The 20521-nt window shown below is 42.9% G+C and overlaps 1 pseudogene; it reads right to left on the bottom strand.

Moving 5' to 3' along the window:
• LOC149162759 (cullin-3A pseudogene) overlaps positions 1–20521 on the bottom strand; it is a 29625-nt pseudogene that overhangs the window by 7505 nt on the left and 1599 nt on the right.

Raw genomic sequence — 20521 nt, 5'->3', positions numbered from 1 at the left:
CGTTAAAAATATTAGATAGCGACAAACTTGTCTTTAGACGAGAACGAGTTTCCCTATCGTTAGGCTCGTTAAAACATAGCGATGGGCTTGCCCGAAGGGCAGGTTATAGAACAAGCATATGTTATCCTCCTCAAGCTTGACAAAAATAAAGAGGTACTGGTCAGAAATGACTGGGGAAAAATTGGGAGAACCTCAAAGCTTAATGGTAGCAAGTCGCTCTTGAACATGACACTTTTGCCTCCGTAAATATCGGGTTGGGTTATTATCATTCACCGGTCCCTTCACCATGGTCTCGCCATACCATCCATACATGGGGTAATGCTACCGATCCATCACATCAGTGTTGTTATATGTTCAAGAGATGTCATTCAGAAAGTGTCAACCGGGTCCCATCCACTACCATACATCATCTTTCATCCTTCCATGACCGCCACCCTGAATCATATTTCACAGATCGTTTTCACCATCATCACTAGCTCCGTTCCGTGTCACTGATGTGGGATTCATTAAGGCCCTCCTTTGACGGATCACTTCTTGTCGACATCAGCTCACTATCCAAGAAGTTGATCTAGGAACACCCCCTCAGTACTTTGAAGCTTGCATGCCTCAATGGCAAGTTTCTCACTTCCCGCGATAGGTATACATTAATGACCTTCGACCGGGAGACTTTGCGTGGTGTTCGACGTCAGATCCTATATTCATGCCACGTGAATTGTGCTGCAGTACCTTGAGGGTCATCAACATTATCGGTGATTCCTCTCGTGCTTGTTAACAGTTTACATTATTGACTGGTAATCAAGCGATGTCTTTCCATGTTCGACTTCAAGAAATTCTCACATGGATCGACTTGTACTAGAGTGAAGATCGGACAAGTTTGAAGACCCCGGATCTAGTTTCATCCATCCGGGCTGTGATATATATTCAGGAGATAAAAACATAGACATGTGCAGCAGATGATCATCCTACTAAAAGGATGATAATTAAAAGCAGAGAATTATCAGTCTATTATCAGACGATCGTCTGTTTATGTACAGCAAATGTATTTATAAAGCTGAGCATGGGAAATGCCCGCATCAGCTAGATCATGAAAAGAAAGTATGAAAAGATAATGTATTGTATTGTATTTTGTTACAGGTCACCTCCCGACGATTGAATGAACTTCGGATCCTCCTAATAAAGCATTTCACCCGATAAACGACCTCATACTTTAGGGGGCAACTGTTATAGACATTTTTGTGCCTTACAGCATGGAGCATGAAATGTCAATAATCTGAGGGATCCAAAGTCCCTAAACATGTTGTTCCTACCCCTAGAGGAACAAGGTCAGCAAACCACAGCACTTCAGATCAGTTCTCCACTGAAAAACACTCAAAAACAGGTCAATTTTGGATCAAAGCAGCTGCTCCACTAAGCATCTGCGCTGAATGTCAAAGGCTCTATGGTGTACCTGCGCTACATAGCAAGTGCAACAAAGGCTACGTGCATTGGGCGTACTTTGACATGTGGAGGAATCTTTTCTTAATGTGCCAGTGCCCAGGAAGCTTTCAAAATGACACTTGGATCAGAAGATTCGCCTAATGATGAGTAAAGAGGTTCTAAAACTCCAAGTGGAAGGTAGAAACTCCGAGTGGACTCAAGGACTGAAGAACAACTGGAGTTGAAGAGGACAACAAGTCACACATCAAGCTGACTTATCTTCACTCCAAAACTCTATATAAGGATCTCATCCCATGGGATCTGGAGGCCGGAATTTTGTGCAAAGAATTGCTGTTGGTTTACAGTTGTGAGTATTGGGTGATTGCTTGAGGGAGGTGAAGAGGAGATTTCTTTCCGTCGGGAAGGTGATGCTGGATTGGACCTCTCACGGTTGTATCACCGCCTGAACCTTACTTCCTTATATTAATAAAGCATTTGAGGTTCTTCTATTCGCATGTGTTTCAATGGTGTATTGTCTTACTTGCGTATTTGATTTATGCTAATCCTTGAATCAATTATGAATGCATGCTTCTTGTAGTTTCCCTTTCTTGTCTTGTTCGCAGGATCTCGTGTAGTTGGGCCCGTGAGAAGACTTGGAGCTGGGAGCAAGCGGCAAATAGAGGAGATTGGATCGACCATTTGCGCAAGACATCGGTAAGTGGATCTCTTCCTTTCATCTCTTGCATGTCATAAAGAAGTAACTTTAGATAGCTTTGCTTCAGCTGTTGCTAAGGAACTATCACCCTTAGAGTGGGATAGGGTCATTCCGTGTTGGATACTTTTCCCCACAACAAGCATCACAAACCATAAGAGTGAGATTTGGAGCTATAACAGATGCCCCCTAATATATGAGGTCAGAAGGGGTACATGATGGCCGAAATATATTATGCGAGTACATGGAAAGGAAGTCTGTCAAAAACCGAGGAGGACTTCACCATAAATTAGCCTGCCAAGCCACCAAAGGAGATCAAAAAGAAACACTGTCTGAGGCGGGCATACCCATGCTCAGAAAAAGTAAAGCATGTCCGCATATCAAGTACAAGCGGATCCACTAAGTATACAAGTATAAATGACTGAAAGATACATAATGGATCATTTGATCATAATGAACAAGTACATGTCTGAATATCACATATAAGACTGTTAATGATGCTGAAAGATGCAACGGATCACTGATATCAAAGACTGACCCCCAAAAGGTACCAACTGAACATGATGGAATAGGATGGTACTACACTGCAAACTCAGGTGCCAGCATATAGAATGTCGCCATGACTGACTGCAACATATAAAGTAGAGTGGTATCAACTAGCAGCAACAGGAGCAACTGTCAAGTGAACCAATGAATGCTGATACAACCTGAGGTCTTCACCGACTGCCATGGTACATTTCTACACCATGGGAATAAATAATCTAAAGTCGACCATGTGAGAAACCGTTTGATTACCGGTCATTGATGTATACCGTTAACAAATGCGAGACTACTCACCGATAATGATAATGAGTGTCAAGGTACCCAGTACAATCTAACAAGTGTGAATAGATGAGCTGGAGTTGAACACCTGTAAGAATCTATCGCTTAGGAGACAATGATGGTTTCCCACTGTCGATAGCGAAGGATCTGCGACTAATGGCTCCAAACCCCAAGGTACTACCAAATGGACTCTAGATCTTTGCCCCAGAGCAATGAGTCGGAGTCAATAGGGAAAGATCCGCTAGAAGGAAGGCATTAAGGCATCCTTCATCAATCTATCGCGAGTGTAACCCGTAGGCCAATAATATGGAAGGAATAGGACAAAAAAGATGTAGTAACCCAACCGAAGTACGTTTCCGGCGTACACAAGATGTGGCTAGCGCACGGCAGAAACCCTCTGAACCAACCAATAATGAAAGCTGACACAGAGGCGAGGTATCCACCAATAGGGTCAAATGGAAACCAAGGTACTGCATGAATCCCAATGTGTGCTAATGTAAGCTGATGTCGAACACACGGGAAACCACTCAGTCAAAGACCCATGATACTGATCGATGCTGAGCACAAGGTAACATATCAATAATGAAAATAGGGCCAGGGTGCAGCTCTAGGCCTGTCCTCAGAGCAAGATGTCGTCGTCGATAAGGACAAGACCCGCCAGCAAGAAGTAAATGGGGACCTTCTCAAACTGGCATGAGTAAAGGACCAATATAACTAATGTGATGATAGACATGATACTGACAACCAGGGATGGCCGACTGAAAAATGAGTCAAGAGACACCGCAGAGAGGCCGACTCAGGCTAACTTCCCTTGAACAAAATCACTACTCAATGTGACTATGTGGCAGCATATGATGACTCTGTATAAGTTCGCTATGCAGGAGGCACGAACGAACCCTCCATATGATTGGAAGAGATAACCAATCGGGGGAGAACTGACTCAATAACAAGGTTATGGAGTACCTAGGTCAAACTAAATCCCACCCATACGGAGGAGACTTTGTTTTGAGTGCTTTGTTCAAGGGCGACATGACTGACTCTAGCTGCCAACAATAAATGGAAATAATGTCCCTTTCCCGCTCTTTTTTGGAATATTTAATTTTTCTTGTCTTTTTCTGTTAAGCTGGAAAAAGAATAAAAGAATGCTATGGTACAGTGGAAAGAACGAGTGTCGGTGAAACAGATGATCTAGTTCCTAGGAAAGGAACGTTCCTATGCTCAATGCAGGGAGGTGAAAACTGGTCAGTGACACTCAAAGGTATGTTCCTTCCACGGATCAAGGTGTGTCATCTGCAGAAGTCAAAGGTATGCAAGGTTGATTTTGCAGACGTCACGGTCAAAAGTTGGCTTAAACACGAGTCCAAGTGAAGCTGGCTCTAGGCCAAAAGGTGCAAGTGGTCAACATGCAATGCAATAGTACAACTCAACACAAAGGAGCCTCTAGGGTATAAGGCCAAAACAAAGCGGAGAAGCTAAGAGGAATGAGTCTTCAACACATAAGTCATGGCGGGACTACAGAGGACTCCCGAGCCTACTCAAATCGGAGCAGCATGGGCAACAAATTTCAGTGAGGTGCTAACTAGGATGCCCATGTAAAGGATGGCTCTACCATCGTGTCATGATTTAAAGAATCAGCGAGTGAAGATGGCTTACGAACCATAACACGATGGGATCGACCCTATGGTAGATGTATCAGTCAAATGGAGGCTAGTATGCATAATGCAATGGAAAAATGGTGTCCCTAACCTATATGCCAGTGAGAACACGATACCTGCCATGACGGGTCAGCAGTCATGGAACCGCCTCGAAACTGAAAATCGTCCAAAATGTCCTGAAAAATAGACCAATCTCGACATTCCAAGCTCCCAAGCTAAAAGTCACATGAGGCCAAACAAAATAAAATGTTGAAAAAAAAAATTCATTTTCAAAACTTATAAAAAGCATTTTGGACTCACCATTTTTACCATTTGAGTTTGAGAGCAAAAGATTTCAAGCAAAAGGAGAAAACTTCCCACAGCCAGATTCAACCATTCAAATTCGTCGAAAACCTCCAGGTAACTCTTATACTTAGCTTGCAATTGATTGTGACAGGTTTTAAGATTTTTTATTGATGTTTCATCGTTGAACTTTTGTCCAAAATTTCCTCGCGGCGTATACGCAGGTTGGTAATATTGAACCCGCGTACACGCAGGCCCTATACGCGACTGTGCGCACAGGGACCCGCGTATATGCCACGAACCATTTTTAAACAAAAACTAAAGGTCTTAAATCAATTTTTTTTCTCAGGATGCCTGTCACGTGGCGTGAAAGAGAGCACACAACAGTAGACAATGAAGTTATGAATAGTCCAGAAGCATTAGATGCCCTACGGGGATGCGGTTTGCTTAAATTTTTCAAATTGCCAAATATGAAAGCGAACACGTGCCTGCTTGAGATGCTCATTGATTATTGGGATGTCGATGAGGAAGCTTTTATGATCGATCAGATGCCGCTTAGGGTAGAAGTGGAGGATATCTATTTTATCACGGGCCTTTCCCGAAGGGTAGAGGTAGTACAGTCCTGGGGCAGGACACGGAGTGGCCTCTTGATAGAGGATTATGTATAGATATACTGCCCGAGACAACCCAAGAAGGTTGGGAGCCAGATTTCCATCACACATGTGGCGAGTTTATCACTTAGGATAATCTTGTTTACCATGGCTCGAGTGAATGGATCATCCTCTTTGCATCAGGCGTCACGGCAAAACATGAGCATGGCAGTTGACTGTCTCACTATTGTGTTCGACTGGTGTACTCCTCTTCTGGCCAACATGAAGAGCCAGCTCACTTCTATCAGGAGGGGTCAAACTAAAAACTTTGGATATGGGAGCATCTTGTGTACTTTCTTTTTCGAGAAGGTTCCCGCACTCCGCCCCAGGGTAGCAGTTTCCATCAGTACCCCACGCGATCCACGCATGGGCCGTGGGCCGATATGATGAAACGTCTGGGGGGTGGGTAGGTCCCAAGGACTGCCTTCGACAATGACTTGTTCACCTGGTGGGATCAGCAGATCATCGTCGTGGATGACTACCCCTGTGCTGGGCTGGATTTCTGACGAGATCTTGATCTAGTGTTACCACCGAATGTAGCATGGGGCGAGATTGGTAAGATTTTATGATTTTATGATTTTTTTGGATTTTTCAAATATAATGATGAATTTTGAAAAATATTTTTAATGAGATTCAAATGACTGATATGATGATCATGTTCTAGACATCGGGCCGGTACGACTAGATGGATTCCCACGACATGGACGGTGCGGCCGAGGAGCCGAAGAGGCGGCTGCTGATACAGAACGGACTCTAAACAACGTCCAGAGACACTTGGCAAGATTGAGCTGCCAAGTACCGATGGCCGTCATAGAGGACCTTCCTGAGGATATGCAGCGTCATGTGGTTGGCATGCCACGTGACTGGGTTCGCATTTTTCGGCGTGCGGCCAATGCTATAGTGACATAATTAGACGCTCATCCAGAGCCGAGGCATTAGATATACCGGACATGATTATGGGCATTTGAGTCCCAATTTTGTATATTTTTTGGACACACATATGTACACTCGAGACGATTTACGATATATATATATATATATATATATATATATATATATATATATATATATATATATATATATATATATATATATATATATATATATATATATATATATATATACAGTTTGACTCTTTGATGCTTGATTTTATTATGATGAATGATTGATGTGCCAGTCTAATGCCTGATTAGCGATAGAATCAGCTAACCGATTATGAGATCTTGGAATGTGCAAATAATTAATATAAATAAATGATCTTTGCAACAACCTCACCCTTAAATACTGGCAATATAAAGATGGATCCCATACCCGATAAATGTTATTTAATTGAGACACTATCAATTGAGAATCAAGATATACTACCAACGAGTCGATCCCATGAGAGATTGCCTAGGATAATAAATTAATAACAGCAGTATACTCGGCCATATTGTTTGAAGCAGGACCGATGCACACGCCTCTTGATGCCATCAATTGACCAGTTGGATAATAGAGTACCCAAGCTGCGGAAGCAAGATTCCGAGTGTGTCGACTAGCACCATCGGCGAACCCAAAATAGACCAAATCATCCATCAACACCTGCCACAGCAGACCAAAAAGTGCTGATATCAGAAAAACTCTTGACGATATATGTACAAATATACATAAAATACAAAGAAGCCATTGCCTGGCCAAAACTAAGCAAAGTACTTCTTTGGGTAGAGCCTGTTTCGGGGCTCCGCCAGCTTGTTTCCCTCAAATTCGATTAACTCATACGACCCTTTTTCTAAAACTCATTTAATAATGAAAGGACCGTACCACATAGTCTTAAATTTGCCTGCCCCCAAGGCATCTTTATCTTGGTCATAGACCAAGACAAGGTCACCTTCAGAAAAGACTCGATGACGGACAGACTTATCATACTGGGTTTTAACCCTTTTCTTATGGGCCTCATTCATCGTGGTGGCATCTCGACGCTACTCATCGAGATGTTCCAAGTGAACTAGGCACTCTTCGAGACTCGAAGTCTCAGGAAGAAGCTCAACAGCCAACTTAAGAGATGGAATTTCACATTCAACAGGAAAGATAGATTCCATCCCATAAACCAACTGAAAAGGAGTAAAACCAGAAGCCATTTTGACGGAGGTTCGGTATGCCCAAAGAGCCAAATACAACATAATGTGCCAATTGGACCGATTTTTATCGATTGTCCATTGGAGTATCGTCTTAAGAGTTTTATTGACTGCCTCGACCTATCCATTGGCCTGAGGATAATAAGGGGACGAATGCTCCTGGAAGAAACCTAATTTAAGAGCCAATTCGGACATCAGTTGATTCTAGAAATGACTGCCATGGTCAGTGACAATCTCTCTTGGGATACCGAATCTTGAGATAACCTAATTGAAAAGAAACAAAGCTGTCATGTCACTATCATTCTTATAAGTAGGCATGGCCTCAGCCCACTTCGTAAAGTAGTCTACAGCCACGATAATGTACTTGTGATTCGCTGCTGAAGGCGGATTACAAGTTGTAAAATCAATACCCCACTTAGTAAAGGGACCGACAGTGACAACGGGAAAAAGGGGAGTTGGATGTGCGCGCATCTTGCGAGTAAAAATTTGACACGGGTAATAGCGTTTGACCGCTTCCACAAAGTCCTTAAAGAGTGAAGGCCAAAAATAGTCGGCACGTAAGATGCGCTGGGCTGTAGCAAGCCCTGATAGATGACCACCACAAGCTCCACTGTGGTAGTCATTGAGCACTGACTCTGCTTCCTCTAAGGTTAAACAACGCCGAAGGATTGAATCAACCCCTCGACGGTATAATGTGTCACCAATGATAACATAGTTCTTAGCCAGGTGACGTAATTTTCAACGTTCATCCTTGGAGAAAGTAGAGGGAAACTTCGAAGTCTGGAGATAGACAATGATATCTCCATACCAAGGGTCGAGTGAAGAGATGAGGAATAAATGTTCGTCAGGAAAACTTTCCTCATAAACAGTATCCTATCCACAAGGAAGCTCAGAAATTAGCTCCGTGAAAACCATGGATTTCTTAGACTTGGTAGACAAGAACTCGAAATCGAATTTTTGCAAAATGACTATCCATCTATTATATTTGCCCCCAATCACTTGCCTACTGAGGACAAATTGAAATGGATTGACCGCCTCTAAGACAAAAGTTTTGCGTCGAAAGAGATAATGACGAAGCCTCTGGACAACGCGGACAGCTGCCAAGGCCAACTTCTCAACCGGAGAATAGCAGAGTTCAGGACCTATTAAGCCTTGGCTCAAATAATGAATCACGTGCTCGGCGAGAGCATCGTCCTCCTGAACTAGAACCATACCAATGGTTGATTCTGCTCCGGCGAGATATAAAAGGAAGTCTCTACCATAATCCGGTGGACTCAAAAGCAGGGTAGAGACTAATGCCTTTTTCAAAGCATCAAACGACCGCTGCGCAAAGTCGTCCCACACAAATGGAACTCCTTTCCGTAGCAAACACATGAACCCTTTAGTGATCTCGGCATAGTTTTCTATAAACCATCTTAAGAAATTAGCCTTCCCTTGAAGACTTTGAAGTTGTCGAATTGAGGACGGGGGAGGCAACTGGACTATTGCCTCAACCTTGAATGGATCAACCCGAATCCCTTCATTGGACACGATGAACCCTAACAACCGACCGGACGTAACCGCGAAAATGCACTTGTTGGGATTCAACCGGATTTTATAAAAACGACATCATTCAAAAACCAATCGAAGATGACTAGGATGATCATTTCTCTTTCGAGAACGAGCAATGAGATCACCCAAGTATGCCTCGATGACATGTTTGATGTCGTGGAAAGCATATGACATGGCCCGCTGAAAAGTGGTTCCAGCATTTTTAAGACCAAAAGGCATCTTTCTATATGAAAAGGTACCCCAGGGACATATAAAAGTTGTCTTATGTTGATCTTCAGGACAGATAGAAATTTGATTATAACCCAAAAAACCATCCATGAAGGAAAAAATTTCATTACCCACACACTCGTCGATAATCTGATCAATGAATGGCGTGGGGTAATTATCTTTCGGACAAGCCTTGTTTAAGTCCCTAAAATCGATGCATACTCGGATTGTTCCTTGCTTTTTATCCACAGGGACTGGATTAGAAACCCAATCAATAAGAGGAACAGGGTATATAAAACCCGCCCTTAGCAGCTTCTCAACCTCAGCTTTGATACCTGCTGCTTTCCTAGGGTTGACCGGTCGAAGCCTTTGACGAATCGGTTTGGCGTTTTCATACGTCTTGATCTCATGTTAAACTATAGAAGGATCAATGCCAGGAATTTCTTCATGAGACCAAGCAAATACATCACGAAATTCCTTGAACAGGTCAGTGTAGATTTGAATTTCTTCAGGGGAACACTCAATTCCGATGAAGATATTCTCGATGACGCTATGGTCCCTAGAAATGTTTATAAGTATCGTTTTTGAAATTACAGACATATTACCTTCGGCACGAATGTGTGCTGGAGCCAAAGGGTTTGACACCATACAAACATCACTAGTGAGGAGCTCGGAGAATCTAGATTCTACTTCCTACAATGGAGGAAGAAAGTATGAACGATGGTGTAAGTCTTCCCAAGGTCGATCTATACCCATCATTACTTCAAGGATTGCTTCTTCATAAGGTAAAACCGAATCTAAGCAGTCCAAGGCAGAGGTAGAATCAAGGCTCCAAGCCGGGGCCACATGACCATCTAACTCCTCTTCGGAAAAAGGAGTAGAATGGTTGTCTGTAGAGTCTACGATAGACTGATATCTAAGTTCAGCTGCAGATATAGGGAATGCCATTCCATTTGCTTGTCCTTCAACTAATGTGGTCGTAGGTGAAGGCAAGGTCCAAGGGTCTGAAAAATAACGAGTTTGAAAGAACTCTTCTCGAGGAGACTCCTTAGATGATGAAATAGCATTGATTTTAGCGAAAGGAGAGGGAAGATCAAATGTACCCATCAATGAGGAATACATCCCTACTCCTAAATTCTCAGTCGGTGGGCGAGGGTTATCTACTAAAGGGACAATAGAGTCAGAGCTTGCTTGAGGATCAACTGGACAATAGTCCAATTGATCAACCTTAACGATTTTCGCCTCATGAGGAAAGAAAATGACACGAAACAGAGTCGAAACAATGGCATCCATCTCATATACCCAGTTCCTTCCTAATAGGAGATTATATTCTAGGTTAGCGTCTACGACCTCTACTTCAATATTGACGACCTTCCCTCCAACACATATAGGAAAGGTCGGGATAATCCCATGCGGCTTATGAGAATGACCATCAAATGCAGTCAAGACGGTGGGTGAAGGAACAGCTGAAGGCGATCCAATAGCCTTCCAGCATGACATCGACATAACACATGTGGAAGCTCCTTCATCTATAATGGTGTGAAAAATATTGATTTTCTGGTATGTAGACTTTATTTGGAAAGCCATATGATGAGGGAGTTGCTTTTTGACATTTAACATGTCAAAAGTGAGCACTAAAGAGTTAGTTGGATCGACTACTCCAATTACGGAGAGTAAAGCACTTCTCTGAACCGGACACGACTGGAGAACCTCTAAAGTGGACATGGCGCACAGACTCTGAGCCAGATCCTCCATAATGGAGTAATTCTGGGTGGCCCTAGCATTAGGATTAATTGTCGCGTGTTTAGCGGAACCTTTTAGTATCCGTGGTATAGTCGCTGTTAGAGTTGGTCTTATAGCCCTCCATCAGTGATCAAAGCTCTTTGCATTTGCATAAGTAGGTGTCTCATCAGTGTCAATTTTTGCATTCCATTAGGCATGCCATGACCCTGATGGAGGAGCTGGCGTCTTTGTCCCCCTCTTGGCAGCTGAATCAAGTTATTTCAGTCCTTAGTCACTTTCAAGCTTGTCTTGTCTTGTCTTGAGGTCAAATTCCTAGGTCTAGGGTTTTGGTCAAGTTTATTTACAAAGTCATGTCTCTGAAAGGTCAATAAGTGCTCAGCAAGCCAAAGGGATGGTTTTAAAGGTGTTCCTCCCAAATTTCAATCTTGTACAATTAATCTTTACCTTGGATTTAAAAACTATGTTTTTAAAGCCAAGGTCATTCTTCAAATTTTTGTAAAAAGTGATGAAATTTCAAAAAACTTCCAGAGACAGCATGTAACCCTGGCTCCCTTGCCAAGATCCCTCAAATGATATCCCTGCAAAAAGTATCGAGCAAAAGCATTAAATGAGTCAATTTCAGGACAAAGGAAACCAAAATGGTCAATTTTATAAAGTGTCAAAGAAAAACATTATAAAGTGGGTTTTGGCATGAAATTATTTCAAATCAAAGCTATAAAGGCCCAATCTCCCTCCCATCGACCCTCATTGTGCATCCAAGTTACTTGCAAGAGAGACTGGGTGAGTGTTTGAGCAAATTTGAGAGCTAGACAGGCGCGCGACCCGTTGAACCAGGTGCGCGACCCGTCAAGCGCGTTCCGGCAGTGTAATTTTTCAACGGGCGCGACCCGTCAGTGGCGCGCGACCCGTTGGGTGAGGCGCGCGACCCGTCAGCGCCCTGCTTACCAAGCCGACTACAAATTTATCCAAGGACCCTCCGAAATCGCCAAATTGCCTAAGGTAGGCTCTCCAACTTAAGAATGGTTGCTTGTTATGGTCAATGGGAATCTTAATTGCATTTTTAAAGGATCTCCATGTGCAAGAGAAAAGCTCCATGTTGCTGCATTTTAAATTTGTAAAATATGCCTAGGGTTTATGTTGTTTGAAAGGTATTCCCCTTGTAATCATTTTCCCCATTTCCCATGTCATTTTCCTTGTTTTTTTATATAAATTTCCCTTTTATTTGTAAAGAAAAATCCAAACCCTACCCCTCTTCCCTAAAAAATGAAAAATTAAGCCCTAACCCTACCTCTCATTACCCATGTAAACAATGTATATAATGATGCATATGCAATGATTTTTGCAATGTTTTTTCCCTTGAATCCCTGTTTTATATATTTATTCCCATTTTCCCTTTAAAAGTGTCCCTCCCCTAACATTTCCCCCGTGCTCCTTGTCCCCTTGAAACAGCATATAAATCAGCATTTTACAAGGCAGAAACAGCAGTACATTTTGGCCACTCTGCTCCTTAAACAATGTCCGAAACCGAAACCTATGAGCAGAGTGATGACCAGGCATTAGCTTCAGAGATTGAGGTACAGAGGAGGCCTCATAAGGGAGGAAAGGGTGGTCATCATAGGAGAAAGGAGCCCACTTCTTTGGCAGATTTACAGGCTTGTCCTATGGCAGTTTCATGTTTCCAGTACATGTCTTGCTATGAGTTTTGTGAGAGGATCTCTAGGATTCAACACCACAGAGAGTTGGCTCACCTATTTGTTTTACACTTGCAAGATGGACATGTCAACCTTGCCGGGGTGGACTTTACATTGACACCTGAGGTGATTTCATAGGCCACAGGGATACCTAATGTTGGAGAGGTATGGAATAAGCGCAAGGTGTTGGACAGTGTTCATTTTGAGCCTTTCGTTAGACCATCACTCATGAGACATTTGACAGGAGTGTTTCCCTTCAGATTTCTCAGGAGTGAGTATGCTCCCATGATGAGGCTCATCATGCTCTATTTTACCTGTGAGGGCAGATTTTCACAGGTATATTCATACCATATTCGCCTCTTGATGCACTTCACACGGGTACGGATGATGAACATCCCTGTTTTCTTCTATCAAAACATTGAGAGGATGGTGTCCATGATGCAAAGGAAGAGCCCGGCACAGCAGTATAGGAGCCTTTACCATTATGGTTTGATTTAGCTTGTAGTATTACATTAGTTGGCTTAGCAGGGCATCTCATGGGAGGAGTTCATCTCTCGTGAGCTTTTCACAGTACTACCACCGCCATATGCTGCAGTTATTCACGAGGAGGGAGGACCATCACAGCAGCATGACATCCCCATCACTAGACATGTCAGCTCCTCACCTTTGGTTACTTATTAGAGAGGCTAGAGGACCTTATTTGTAGCAGCTCGGCGAGTACTTTCTCCACAGCATGTGGAAGGGGTCTCGCCTTCTTCATCGGCTCAGCGAGTGTTATCTCCACATCAGGTGGAAGGGGCCTCGCTTTCTTCAACAGCACAGGTACCAGGGAGGGGCAAACAGCCCAAGATTGATGAGGGACCATCAGGTGTTTCGAATATAGAGCTTATTGATCTTGATGTCAGTTCTCCTAGCCGAGAGTCAAAGGAGATCATTCAGCACCTTAGAGCTGAAAATGATGCATTGCAGAGGAGGTTAGAGGGGGCACAATGGACAATCTCATACCTGGAGCAGCGCAACAAACAGTTGGAGGATGAGCAAGCTCTTGATGAGTTGTGGAGGATTCGTAGTGACCGCAACTTGAACCGAAGAAGACCTGGTGATCTTTTGCCCGCTGAGCGAGAGTCCATGCTTATCCAGCTCAATGCTCACTTGGAGAGGTTGTTGGCTAAGGCCAACCAAGAGAAGAAATTGCTGAGGAACATGAAGAACCATTATTGGGCGAGAATGCACGTGTGCAAGGCAAAGATGAAGATGTTCCAAAGGCGGTTGGCCAAGGCACAAAAAAGGAGAAAGAGGCCCGATCCCCTCCATATCTTGGCCGAGGCTTCACTGAAGGACCAAGGCACTAAATAGCCCAGCCACAGCACAAATCCCAAGAAATTTTGAGCATTTTGGGTAAATTTTGGTTTTTTCAGGCAATTTACAGGTTTTCTCCATTAACGGGTCTCACCCCCCGCGCGACCCTTCATCCTGGCAACTCCATTTTACAAAAACTCAGCATTTCCAGATTTTTCATGAGAAGTTACATATGCTCATCAATGGACTTGAGATTTTATGAAGTTTTGGGCCTCCAGAAAGTCAAAAAAGGAGCAAAAAATGACTTTTTGCCACATTTTTGAGACACAGAAAGCAGTCTTGGGAGATTGCAATTTTGGAGGGGCAAATGACCACCAAATTCAGAAATGCTAGTTGGGTTGGAAAGTAGACTCATAGACCTTTCCAACAAGCCTACTCGTGCTCAATTGGGACACCTAAAAGTGCCCCAAATGTGGTCCCAAAGGCGCGCGACCCGTCAGGCAGAGGCGCGCGACCTATCAGGCAATTTTCTCAAAATTTCACTGTACAGCTCAGAAAAACGCAGATTTGACCATGTTTGACTTTTTGGAGTGGATTGTTATCCTCCTTGATGTAATTAATGTACTTTTATGACACTTTTACTCTTATGTACCTCTTCTAGAAGATTCATTCATGAAAAGGGTGAAAATTAAATGAATGAATTGGTTTCCTAGCTTATAGAGGCAAGTTGTTTTGACTGCCTAGTTTTCAGTGCTTAGTTTAGAATTGGTTGAAACAGCTCCTAGGATAGTGAGCTAGACCCCTAGAGGCAAGGAAAGGTGTTAGCTTGCCTATATTATGTATTTTCTTAGTCATTTTCAGAGGTTGGAAGGTTGGACTTTTGAGGGATAAGCTATCATTGTATTATTCACTATATCTCTGCAATTTTTGGCTAAGGAAGACCAGGGTTTTGCAGTCCTTTTTGGGATTCTTGTGGTTACATGTATTGATGGTGTGTTTCTCTATGTACTTGTAAGTGTGTTATGTGAATCATTTCCTTTCTTTTCCTTCTGCACATTAAACAAATGAAGTGTTAAAGTAGAATTCATGACAGTCATGCTCTGCTTTTAAGTTTGTTTAATTTCAATGTTTTCTAGTGTTTAAGGAGAATTCAAAGTTATTATTTGCTCTCCTTAGCTCCTCACCTGTCTTTCTCATCCATTCACCTCAATCTAAGGCATCAATATTGTATCCTATCTCGCCCCAAAGAACCCCCTGCAGAAACTGTGTCCAATCCCCGCACCCAAAATTGCCATCTCCTCAATTTGCCACCAAAAACCCTAAAAACCCCAAATCAACCCTTTTGATCAGTTTACTAGCCTAAAATCAGCGTTACCCTATTGGTCATCTCACCCATTGAAAATCTTTACGGAGATAGACCGGAGAGAGCCCTCTCCTGCCCCGTAGGGCTAGCTACGAGGCTAAGTGGTTTGATGTTGCCTTGAGGTTTACCTTTCTCAGCCTGAGGTGAAATTTCAAGCGCTAACAGTCGCGACAGGGGGTCGCTCAATATGAAGGTCAGTAATTCTGGGAACAGTCTTGTCCTTGGAAGTTTCGGCTTCACCATAATCACGTGACCGAGTAGCCACATGGACATTAGAACCCATCATGAAAACATTTGACGATTTTTCCCCTTCCTAGTTGCCCCCAGCGGAGGTTCCAGGGTTTGAACTCTTGCCAGCAAGAAGTTGCTGCCCTTGGGGAAACGGGTTGGTTAACACACATTGAGAACTAGAAGTCCCTTGTTGTCCTAACAAGCGCTGAGCGCCTTCAATCTTAGGGCAGAGATGAGTTAGATGGTCTCCACTGCACAATTTGCATGGAAAATTGACTTTCTTTCTCGACTCATTTCTACCACCACCAGTGTTGTTGCCAGATTTATTTGCATCAGGCTTCTCATCCTGGTTATTTTTCTTACCTCGTCCTTTCTTTTTCCCATTGGAATTTTGATTTTCTTTGGGGTTATCAGATTGGACAGCATTTATTGAAGAAGTTTGGGAAGCGGGAGGATTAGACGATGTGACTTGGTTGTTAGAAGCAGCTTGCAAGGACAATTGCTGCAATTGATTCAACAAGTTCACTGTAGTTGTGTCTACTGACCCAACGATACCATCCGCGTGCAAACCTGGCTCTAACTTAGCTACGTCAATCATAGATCCAGGAGCATCTGGTAAGTATTTTTGTAGGATACCAGACTGAGAGTAGATCAATTCTAATTGCTGGGCCCGAAAAATGGCTTGCTCCTCAGAATAGACCCCAAACATGGAGACATCCTTGGAGATCTCGGGTTGTAACGACTTCAAAAACCACTCGAGATGGTACTCCGGAGGGATTTCGGCTTTAATGAGCCTCTTTCTCTGTCTCCATTCCTGAATATGGTCAGAAATGTGGGTTGCCTTATCCTGTCGAAAGGTGGCCAGAAGTTCAGTTCCGGCATCATAGCGGACAGGCAACTGGAAATGATTTAAGAAAATATTGGCTAAGTCAGCGAACGATGTAAAGCTTCCCCCTGGCAACTCTATATACCATTTGGCCGCATTACCAGTCAAGGTGCACTCAAAGAGTCTCAACATAATCGAGCCATCGATAAGGGAGTTAGATGAGCACCACAAATGGAATGTGGTTACATGGTCACCTGGGTCCTCACCACTCTTCCCTTCGAATTTTGGAATGTCCGAAGGGAGTTTGGTTGGGACCGGAGACCAGGCTCGATTGTACTTGATCGGGTCATTTGTTAACTTAGTGAGATCTGGCAAGTTCAACGTTCCAAGAAACGGAAGCCTAGGAGGACCTTGGGGATTCCACCCAGATTGGGCAGAACTCCCAAAGCTCTGAAAAGATTGTCTTGGAATTTGGGAGGCACCAGGCTGCCCGAAGTAACCAGTAGAACCGGCTGAACCAAAAGGCAAGCCTTGTGGTCCAGAAAAATTCGGAGTTTGACCAACTCCGGCTGTATAGCCTCCATAACCAGCAAAGTTTCCTCCTAAAGGATTGTAAGGAGTTGATAACCCCTGATACGGATTCCAAGCCGAAGCTAGGGGAGGAATACTTTGGAACGAACTAACCATGGAGTACGGCCTATTCCCTTGTTGGCTGATAAATGGATTCCCGGTTCCTGCGCTACTAACCCCAGGGTTATTCCAACCTTGGAAAGGATTGCTGCTTTGTCCTACAGAAGAAAAAGGCATGGATCCTACCGCCGGGTTGGAATGTGGTATATGACCACTTCCGAAAGGAAAACTCTGGAATGAAGCTGATCTGCCCATCATGGACGTAGCGGCACTAAACGGAACCAATGGAATACCCTGTGAGTGGGTGCCAAATGGGAAGAATCCAGTACCAAAAGCATTGGTTTGGGCATTTCCACTCGTGGACGGAATGGTGGTAGAGCCAACTAAAGATGTGCTAGCAAAAGATCCAAACAAGGAAGCAGAGGAGATGGAAATGGTTCCCCCCCCTTGCACCGATGTTGGGGTTTGCATAGTCGTAGCACTTGTAGAAGCCATGCTTCCAGTAGTGGTCATCGATGGTAAGCACGTAGAGTAACCTGGACTTGACAGTCTATGCGTCAGAGTCCCAACGTATTGCAGTACGTCTGGATGACTAGATGGCAGTGGAGAATTTGGAGCCGCTAACAACTCTAAAAGTTCTTCTACCTCTATGTTATTCTCCGCTTGAAAGAGAACTCGAGAAAGGACTACAGTGTCCCTCTCTTGTTCAGAAGTGCCAGGCCTTGCTTGGCCGCTAATGCCCCCGAGAGGAGGATCAATCCCCGATGTGTCAACCGGCGTGGGACGGAACCCACCGGTAGTATTGCCTCTGCGCCTTCTAGGAGAAGGCTCTAAACTTGGTGGCAAAAGACCACGAAGTCTTCGATACCATCTAGGAGATTGGTCAGCCACTTTGAATTTTTTGTTATGATCTAACTAAAGACTCAAAAAATTGAAAGCTAGGCCAACTAGGAGCACAGAGCACACACTATAAAGTCCCTAAAGATACAGCCAGTCAAACAACTTCCAAGTATTTCCGCTCCGGGTGATTAGGACCGGACACCAAAACACGAGAAAGTGAAATAAGGGGACTTCCGAAGATAGTCTGGGATGATGAGGACCCAGTCCTATCAGCGAAGGTATCAAAGGAAGTTACGTTGACCTCCTAACAACAGCCTACGCCGGTGCAAGCCCCCAAGCTTCGCAAGGGTGCCCTTGAGTAGTACTATTGAGAGTGATGCAACGTCAACCTCAGGTGCCACGGGATTCCCCTCCGCATCCACCTGTGTAGTTCCGTAGGAGCAGCAACTATGGATACCAACTCATCGCAGAAGCCAGGCGGAACAGTCGTGAGGTAAGTTCGGACAAGTAGGAGAGGGGGTATCTCTCTTCCCTGTCTTCACAGACCCTCGTGCTTAACTCCCAAATTCGGAGCTTTCCTGGTCTTCCTAACGCTATTGGATTTTCTCTCGTTATTCAGACTCCTACGTTTGATGTTTATATGGCCTTAGAGAGTTAACTCTCCACTCGCCCAATCCAAGGCCCTAAAATCCTAATCTTGTTGGTGTAACTGACTAAAACAAAAAGTTCTAGTTAATTTTAGTTAGCGCTTGATTTTATTAGGTTGTTCTTTAAGTCACAAGGTAACGGAAGTGAAACTAGTGGTGTTTTTTGACACAAAAGAAATTAATAAAAACTTAACTACATGCACATGCACTTTTTTGTTTTTCGATGAAGAGCAATTTCTATAGGGTTCAGAGGTACTTCTAATAAAACAAATTTTTCTTTTCTTTTCGTTAATACACACTTCACACTCACAAAAGCTAACAAAGCTATGTATGCCTAAGAAGGGGATGCAAATCTATCCTAATGCAACAACTATATGTGGATGCAAGATTCAAAACTACTCTAAAGACAAAAAAATGAAAGTTTCTTGCTTATCAATATTTATCTTGCCACTTAAAATGCCTAGATGGAATATGAAATGTTACCATTCATTTCGTCTAAACACTAAAAACAAGTTTTAAGACAAACATAAAGCACTTTCACTTACTAAAAGGAAACCAAATGAAAAGCAAGTTCAAGAAAGCAAAACTAAGATTTTCAAAAGATTTTCTTCAAAGAAACAAACAAACAAGAAGTCTTTTCAAAAAATGCTCTCAACAACACTGAAACTTGTGATTGAAGAATAGGCAATTAAACACTTTTGTGAATTGACACCACACAATGGATGAAGACTCAACAAAAATAAATGTGTTTGAAATCGCTCTTAACAATCAAAAGCAACAATGAAAGCTTTGGCAATGAAAACCAAAAGATCAAAAAGACAAATTCCAAGAAAGTGTCAATCAACAACTTTCATGAAACAAAGAAGTGGTTGGTCACAAAGCAGTTTTGTCAAGCAAACAAAAAGTCACCCAAAAGCAAGATTAACACAAAGATTGAATTCAATCTTCCTACCCTGATGAAACAGAGCAGCCAAGATTCCTAGCAAGAAATCTTGCGTGCTTTAGCAAAAAATGATGACGCTTGCAATCAACAAAAAACAAGACCAATACTCCTTATAGTCCAAGAGAATTCAGAACAAGATGCTCGTTGTAAAACAAATAACTGATACTGGAAAATGACTGTTTCAGACTGACTCAAACCACCAGACAAACCTTCAGAGACTAAAAAGATTTATAGATCTTGAAAATTGCAATATATACGCGATTGTACTTATGTACAGATTGCGTGTATACGCGACTGTGTTTGAGGGAACCTGTGTATATGCGGGTTCACTGAAAGAAACAAGCGTATATACGCTTCTGTATCTAATAAAAACAGCGTATATGAAAAGCTTCAAGAAAAATAAAAAAGACAATCTGAAGAAACTGGCAAAACTTAAAGTTCAAAAACAGACCAGACAGTAACAGCAAGCAGACAAGGCAACTGAGCCCTTATTGGCTTGAAAAACACCCAAACTAGGAACAACAAGAATGTCGTCCCCAGTGGAGTCGCCAATTCTGATAGAGGGAAATGTTCCCCTAGGGCTTTTTGGGTTGAAACCCTAGCAGACTGAAAGTTATCTATTCAAAGAAACATACATTCATACAACCATTATGCTATTATAAGCAAATTCTATGATAAGGGTACGTACCTTTGGTCCTACGTTTGAGAAGGCCTTTAGGGTCCAAACCCTTCTTGGAGTTCCCTTCTTCTCTTTTGTCCTGCAAAACAACCAATTCAAAGAATACAACAGTACATGGACAAAAACTTATAAAGAAATCATCTTCATGTTATAAAGAAAGGTAGTTAGTTATGAAATCCAAACAACCATTTACATATGAATTCTAAATATGAATATAATT

Source organism: Pinus tabuliformis, chromosome 5_2 (assembly GCF_031772625.1).
Source record: "Pinus tabuliformis cultivar Carrire ecotype Pingquan chromosome 5_2, CPIR1, whole genome shotgun sequence".
NCBI classification, from domain to species: Eukaryota; Viridiplantae; Streptophyta; class Pinopsida; order Pinales; family Pinaceae; genus Pinus; species Pinus tabuliformis.
The sequence above is the reverse complement of the archived record's forward strand: the minus strand, read 5'-3'. Positions and strand labels throughout refer to the sequence as shown.